Genomic DNA, 8,585 nt, shown 5'->3' with positions numbered 1-8,585 from the left:
GTTGTGATTCGTCATTCGTTTGAACAACATCCAATCAGCAACGACGTTGCCCAACGTAACATATGTAGTTCCAGTGTAGTTCAGCAAAACCTCCCAATGGGAGGCTTTCCAGACTGAGAAGCGAAGAGAGAAAATAAAGTCCGCCAAACGTAGCGAAGCAGGCTGGATCCCAGGCTAGTTTCATACCGCAGTCTGGAAAACCTCGATCATTACAGTAGCACCTGCCATCTAGGCCACCACCAGGGGTCCTTGATTTGAGGCGTTGATTTCACTACAATTCCATTAACTTGAATCATTACAATACAAATTATGTACAGTGTGAGTAATTATTCCAACAGCACATATTACATACAATATTAATGCCACCACTATGAATCTATAGGTTGTGACATTTAGGCAAAAACTATTATTTATTCCTATAGGACAAAATCACTTGAAATGGGGACAAAAGACTAATGAAAGTCAAACTGGGGGTCCGTGACACAAATATGTTTTTAAACCAGTGATCTATTTATGCCCCTTAAGACAAATGCTGATGTTGTCACTCCGTGAACGATTTTGATGGCGGCCCACAGTACATCACAAGTACTTTCATTCCTATGTTCTTGTCTCTTTTTCTTTGTGACTGTGTGTTTTTGAGTGTTTGTCTTAAGCTTTCAGTTTAAACATATGTTTTATTTGATTCTGTTCTTTATCAATCATTACTTCTTATCTTATACACGGACACTAATACTGCCCAGTTTAAAGCGCCTGTGGTGTGGAACACTGGTTTCCCTGTGTGAACACTGAACAGGGACAGCAATGCAAAGCTGTGACAAGTTAACCAGTATAAACCTGGAACTTTTGAATTCCAGCATATATGAAACTTTTGAATTTCAACGTATCTTGTCTATATGTATATTTGTCATGAATCCATTTGCAATAAAAGCTTGTTTGAGGATCCCCAAATGGTTGCTGGTTTGTTAACTGAGGAAGTGGTTTCATAATGCAAAACTAGAAAAGTGTGCTCCTTAAAGCACACTGGTCTCCACTCTCTGCCAGGCGGACACTATTACAACATGTTTGAACTGGAACACAACTGACATGATACTGACATGATACTGACCATGATACTGACCATGATACTGACCATGATACTGGCCACGTACGTTAAGTATGGGATTTCGGACACACAGCCCTGTCTGAAATCGCATACTATTTAGTATGCCAAACTACTTTTTAGAATGTCCGAAGGGAAATCCTACTGGTTAGCAGATACTAAATAGAAGGGCTGAAAATAGGACACTGTGTAGTTAGTAGGCTATGTAGTACTTTAGAATGTGGTTTCGGACGCATGATAGGACATTATATAAAGAGAGAAGGACCCCTCATGAAGCTAGATGCTGCATGCTAGTGTTAGTATCTCTTTTCACATTATTCATAATTTCTCATTTTTAGGGTATGGTAGACGGATCCATGAAGGTTGAAATGGAGTAACACACCAGACTCTGGTGTCAACCTGTCATGGATCCGTATACACTCTGGTGACCAGAGTGTATACGGATCCATGACAGGTTGAAACGGAAACACATCATTCTATTTGGATCCACGACAGGTTGAAACAGAGTAAAACACCAGACTATAGACATACATACCCACGACAGGTTGAAATGCAGTAAAACACCAGACTATAGACAGATCCATGACAGGTTGAAACAGAGCAAAACACCAGACTAGTAAAGACGGATCCACGATGGGTTGAAACAGAGTAGAAGTTAGAACATCAGACTATAGACCTATCCACGACAGGTGAAAAGAGAATATGACACCAGGCGATAGACTGATCCACGAACAGATAGTAAGAGCAGAAAGAACACCAGGAGACTGATCCACGACAGGTGGAAACGGAGTAGAACGCCAAGCGATAGACTGATCCACGACAGGCGACGGAGTAAAACACCAGACTATGGACTGATGATCCATGGCAGGTTGAAACAGAGTAACACACTATATAATAACACCCTTACCGCCCCTTCACAACCCATCTGGTATCAACCCCATTTTGTAAGTAAGTAGGGTTAGAATAGTTTGTGTCCAGAGCTAGTCTCACAAACTGCTGTGGACCAATCACCACCAACCTTGTGCACACTGCCAGTAGACAAAGGAAGCACCTCCATGCATGTTTTTGTATCACATAGCCTGTGTTTTATATCCTACCTTTTTGAAATATATAACTTACATTTTATAATGTTAGTCAATGAGGCTCAGATAGGACTAAAACATTGCCCATATAATCATACATCATACTGTGGATAGGCTACAGCATAGATGACTGACGTTTATGTTTAAATCATCTTTAGATCACATCTGAATACGACATAAATGCATTCACATAAGTACTAAATACTAAATGATGAATGCCTAAACCACAGGTTCTCAAGGTCTTCTCCGGGGACCCAGGGGTCCAAATGGGCCCTTACTGGTCTGTGGAAGCCAAACCACAGAGATAACATTTCATATTGATATTTCATAAAATGTGTATTATGAATACACACATTCATACAGTTTAAAATTGTGTAAAAGCTAAATGTTTGAAGTAGTTAAATAATTGCTAAATTGTTTGCTTCATTGTATATGTGTACAAGTATTGACATTAGAGGACTTTTGCTTTAAGAGAACACCTTTGATAATTAGTGTTGATTAAGAACAGGTGTATATTTTGTCACCATGAAATATTGATGATTAGACTCAGCTGCTGTTCACAGTGGAACAGAGAGTCTGTGTCACTCAGGCAGTTTGGAGTTTGGAAGCATACACTTTTCTTACCATCTTTATCTCACCTTTGTAAACCTGTGGAATAGGCCTATTATTTTTTGTGTTTTGAGAAGTAAAACTTCATGTACATTTTTTTACAACCGTCTGGAGGGAATTATTTTTGAAGACAGTTTTTGGGAGCGACCGAGTAGGCCTAGGCCTAAGTCGCATGCTCCCAGTGGACAATTTAAACCTCTACAGGACAGGTCCATTTGGTTCCATTTGTACACCCCCAGAGTTAACTTAACACATTTAACAATGTAGATTGGCGTCCAAAAATTTAAAAGTTAGATTACATTTTTGATTGATTGATTGAATACTTAATTAACAGTTTGCAAATAGTACAGTGGTGCAATTATACAATGATGCTGAAAAGAGAACACAAAAAAGCCCTAAAGGCTTGTTTCCATTGTGGTCCTATGTATTCAATTCATCAAGACATTTAAAGACATCAATGGTGCAAAGTAACTAAGTACATTTACTCAAGTACTGTACTTAAGTACAATTTGATGTATTTTTTACTTAAATGGAGTATTTCGAATTTTCAATACTTTTACTTCTACTCCACTACATCTCAGAGGCAAATATTGTACTTTTACTCCACTACAATTATTTGAAAACTTTAGTTACTACTAGTTTGCAGAAATGATTATCTAATCTATCTATATATCTAAGATCTACAAGCTCACAACGCGTTCACATCACGATGCTTTGTGAGCTTGTAGATCTACTATTTTCAAACAGTACTTTTACATTTGGTACTTTAACTATAATATAGTTAAATATGTTGGCATCAACATATTATTCATCATTGTTGATGCCAATACTACTTTTACTTAAAGGAGGAGTTCAGCCAAAACATTACATATTTTCTATCAATTGCACTCCCCATGAAGCCTTGAATTCATGGATTTATTTTTGTTTTTGTGGCATTCCTAAGACAATAATTTGATGACCGGGTGTGTATCCGGTAGGAGACACAAATAATCTACTTTGTGTCTCCTACCGGATACATTAGCCGGTAGGAGACGGGAATCAAATTATTGTCTTAGGAATGCCACAAAAACTAAAATAAATCCATGGATTCAAGGCTTCACGGGGAGTGCAATTGATAGAAAATAAGTCATTGTTTGGGTGAACTACTCCTTTAAGTTAACTACTTAAAGGGGAAATCCACCCATTTTCAATATTTAACTATGTCATTAATATAGCATAAAGGAGTTGTGTGGAAATAAGAAAAAATTAAAAAAAAAATTAACATTGCAAAAAAATGTAACATTGCAAAAAAATTAACATTGCAAATTACACCATGATGAGTCATCACAGTGTAATTTGCAATGTTAATTTTTTTGCAATGTTACATTTTTTTGCAATGTTAATTTTTTTTTTAATTTTTTCTTATTTCCACACAACTCCTTTATGCTATATTAATGACATAGTTAAATATTGAAAATGGGTGGATTTCCCCTTTAAGTTAGCTACTTCTACTTTAAGTTTCTGAGCACTTCTTCTTCCACCACTGAAGGACATACAATAGCAGACAAGAAATCATCAACACTAGTAGCAAAAAACGTCTATAGAAAAGAATGGGCGGGGGGGGTCGCCTAGCAGAGGATGGTTTCGATCCATCGACCTCTGGGTTATGGGCCCAGCACGCTTCCGCTGCGCCACTCTGCTGTACGGAAAGTTGGAGCACAAATTTACGTATATAAACCTACGTCATATCCAGCGTTGCCATGTCGGCTTATTATAAGCGACTTTGGCTTATTTTCCTTTGAAGTTGCTTGTAAATATTCATTGGTAGTTGCGGGTTGCGGTTTTTTGGGGCTTGTTTCTAAAGTGTACTTGCTTATTTAGACTTGCTTCCAAAAACAAAACAAAGATATATATTTAAACCAGTGGTTCTCAAATATTTTCATGAAAATGTTTCATGCGCAGGGGAGCATTTGTGCGATGTAGGTTTAAAGTGCTTATGTGGCCTATTTGCTTCTTTTGGGCTTGTTTTCCTAGACCTCGTTGCTTATTTCTCTCACAAAACCTGGCAACGGTACTTATTGTTGTCGTCAACGTTGCATAGTGGGTGGCGTGGGATATAACCATAGCATAATAACATACCAGCGTTGTTGAATCACAATACATTTGATATCACGCACAATCGCAGTAATTACTTATTTAATCGTTGGTAATAGTGATTTATCTGTGTATTGAATTACTTAAATCAGTCCAGAAATCAGAAGATACTGCTATATGCAAGACACATTCCCAGAAAAGATAAATAAAGCCTAAAATAAGAAAGTACACATTAGAAACAAGCCCAAAAAAAGGCAACCCGCAACTACCAATGAATATTTACAAGCAAAATTACAGAAAAAGAAGCCCAAAGTCGCTAAAATAATAAGCCGACATGGCAACGCTGGATATGACGTAGGTTTATATATCTACACTTGTGATATGCTTTTCCGTACAGCAGAGTGGCGCAGCGGAAGCGTGCTGGGCCCATAACCCAGAGGTCGATGGATCGAAACCATCCTCTGCTATTTATTTTATAAATTATGGCACAGAGTTGCAAAACTATAATTCTCACAGGTTCATCACTATATTAATGAAATAGAGAAGATAATGTTTCACGCCGGTTATTTGAAATGTAGGCTACCTAGTTTCCACTTTCCACCAAGGCACCATCTTATGTGGAAAATGACTACCTTTAGTCAACAGGTGGTGTCGCTGTTGACCAAATATCAAGCTAAAGTCAACATTGATAACCATACGTGCCTGGCTTACAGTCAAACATAAATCATGAATTTTTATTTTCCACCTGTTTACCTCATATTTTTTGGTATGTTTACATTATAGTCTATTGTTTAGGACGCCTAAAAACTAGTGATAATTTCTGGATGCAAAACAGTTCAACTACAGGTAGCTGTATTTTATTATGATACATGGATTATCACAGCTGTATGATTATGATACAAGCATGAAACATGAAGTACAACATCTAATCATGTCTCAGGATCCAGATCCACAGCATAGCTTCATGTGGACCTCTGACGTCATGTGACCAGCCTAGCTGTGACATCAGCCACCTGATATAATCTAAATAGGGGTTTCAGCCCGACCCACCCCCCATTAACTTACATCATTATATCAAATGTAATTTAAGTATTTCAGAAAGGATCTAACATATCGTTGCTGTCGGGCAGAAACCTCTTATCTCCATATCCTAACTTGTTGTGTTTTTTTTCGTAGATTAATGCCCTCCTTGATCATACTACAGCGTCACACAGTAAGTATCAAAATTGGCAGATCTGCAAGCTCGAAAAACGCGTAGCAAAGCTTGTAGATCTGCTACTTTTGCTGTTTTTGAATTTGAATCCTGAAAAGTAACAGTTTTAGACATAATGGCTTCCACCCGACAGAGACGATGTGTGAAAAAAAATAGTGAAGGTATTCCCTTGGGTAACAGGAAAGGTGGGCACCAAAACATTCTGGGCAGTAGGGAAAACTGGGCACCTTGGAAGAGTGGGCACTAGGGAGATGTGGGCACTTTGGGGGTGAGAAGAGTGGGCACTAGAGAAGAGTGGGCACTTTGGGGGTGAGAAGAGTGGGCACTAGAGAAGAGTGGGCACTTGGAAGAGTGGGCACTTTGGGGGTGAGAAGAGTGGGCACTTGGAAGAGTGGGCACTTTGGGGGTGAGAAGAGTGGGCACTTGGAAGAGTGGCCACTAGGGAGATGTGGGCACTTGGAAGGGTGGGCACTTTGGGGGTGAGAAGAGTGGGCACTAGAGAAGAGTGGGCACTTGGAAGAGTGGGCACTTTGGGGGTGAGAAGAGTGGGCACTTTGGGGGTGAGAAGAGTGGGCACTTGGAAGAGTGGGCACTTTGGGGGTGAGAAGAGTGGGCACTAGAGAAGAGTGGGCACCAAGAAAGCTGGGCACTAGGAAGAGTGGGCACTAAGGAAATGTGAGCACCCGGAAAAAATGGGTACTACTATGTGCACTGTGCACTGCCTGCGAGACTGCATTCCCCTGCTGTCACACGCTCCGCTGTAGTTATCGCCACAATTAAAATAATTATTGTTTTCATTGGTTGCATAGACTTTGCTGTACACACACAAATCCACCCTCAATGGCTAGCCTCCTGCAGGACCACGCCATAAAGGGAGCCAAATGCAGTAGTTAGACACAAAACTACAACTTGAAATAATCAAACAAGTTACATTGGACAAGTTACATTTTGTTAAGAGTTTATTTCTTCGCTTTTTACAGTCTACCTTTCCTGGACACAAAAAAGGATTAGCACACTGTCCTTCAGGCTAAGTGCTTAGGACTACATTTTTATGGGCACCAATGCAGTTTTGATTTTATAACCTGTAGTTAAACAACAATATAAAAAGTATGATGTAAGTGGCAGAGCACGGGTTCGGCTCAGCTCATTACGTCCATGAAATGTAACTGACAGTTCATGTAGAATGTGAGAAACCACAGTAGTGTCATGGTCAAATATAAAGTCATCATATATAAATAGAATTGATTTACTTTTAATCACGCAGTACCTCTACAAGAGGCCATGAACAGTCGACAGCCCAAAATTATATTCACTATTAGGCTACCACCATTTTTATGAGAGCCTGAACAATATAGTTGCTCATTTTAAGCTCAATCTATGCTCCATCGCAAGACGGTGACGCGATGGGACATATTGTTAGCTTTAAGATAAGTTCTTGTTGGCAAGCGACCCCGTCCTGTAACATAGGATAAAATAGGTGGTGAGCCACACCACCTAGTCAGCAGCATACTCCAAACAAAGTAAAACATTTGGCAGATAAATAAGATCAAAATGACATCATTGAGGAGCAAACAAACAAGGCCAGTTCTTTCACCTCCAAGATTTTCTAACTAGCCGAACGTCACCACAGTGGTTAATTGGTCGGGATGGGTGGGCTGCGTGTATTTTATTTATTTGTGTTCTGGCTTGGATCAATGGAACCTAACATTAAGTTCCTATTTATCGGTATCACAATGTAAAACTCATTTTTCAAAGTTGTAAAGAGAAAATACCACACTTTTTTTTTTACATTCATTTTAAAACAATGTTACATTAAAATCTTAAATGTTTTGCCAATTAGTTGGGGGCCCACTTGCAATATACTCACCCCACCAGTGGGCACAGGTTGAGAATCAGTGCTTTATGTCGTTTTATTTCCGCAAATCTGCCAGCCATGCAACATGGACAGTTTCGAAGAGAGGTTGGCTGAGGAGGTCAGGAGGTACACACACCTCTAGAATCCCCCTCTGAGCGACTACAAACACAACCTGAAGGCAATTAACCAATAGAGAGAGATAGCCCATGTTTCCCACTGTGTCTGTCGCCAGAAATGGGTTAAAATCCGCGAGACAAATTCCATCAGAGCACAAGGGTCTGTGGTAAAAGCACCGTTCCCGCCTGTATACAGTGGCCGGCATGTAACGTTCAGAACTCAGAGTGCAGATGGATTGAGTTTGAGTATAACAGTGGTTCTCAAAGTGGGGTCCTTGGGGGCGGTTCCAAGGGGACCCCCTAGCTAAATTATTGATAGTTAGGAACCAAATGGGCCGGAACCAAAAGAACCCTAACAGGTCTGTAACTCTGAGAGTGCACAAATAGAACCAAAATGGAAATGGACCCTTACAGGTCTGTAACTGAAGGCGTACAAATGGAACCAAATGGACCCTTACAGGTCTGTAACTGAGGGCGTACAAATGGAACCAAATGGACCCTTACAGGTTTGTAACTGAGGGCGTACAAATGGAACCAA

This window comes from Gymnoscopelus braueri, assembly GCF_963280865.1.
Source record: "Gymnoscopelus braueri genome assembly, chromosome: 2".
Taxonomy (NCBI): Eukaryota; Metazoa; Chordata; class Actinopteri; order Myctophiformes; family Myctophidae; genus Gymnoscopelus; species Gymnoscopelus braueri.
Note: the sequence above shows the minus strand (reverse complement) of the source record.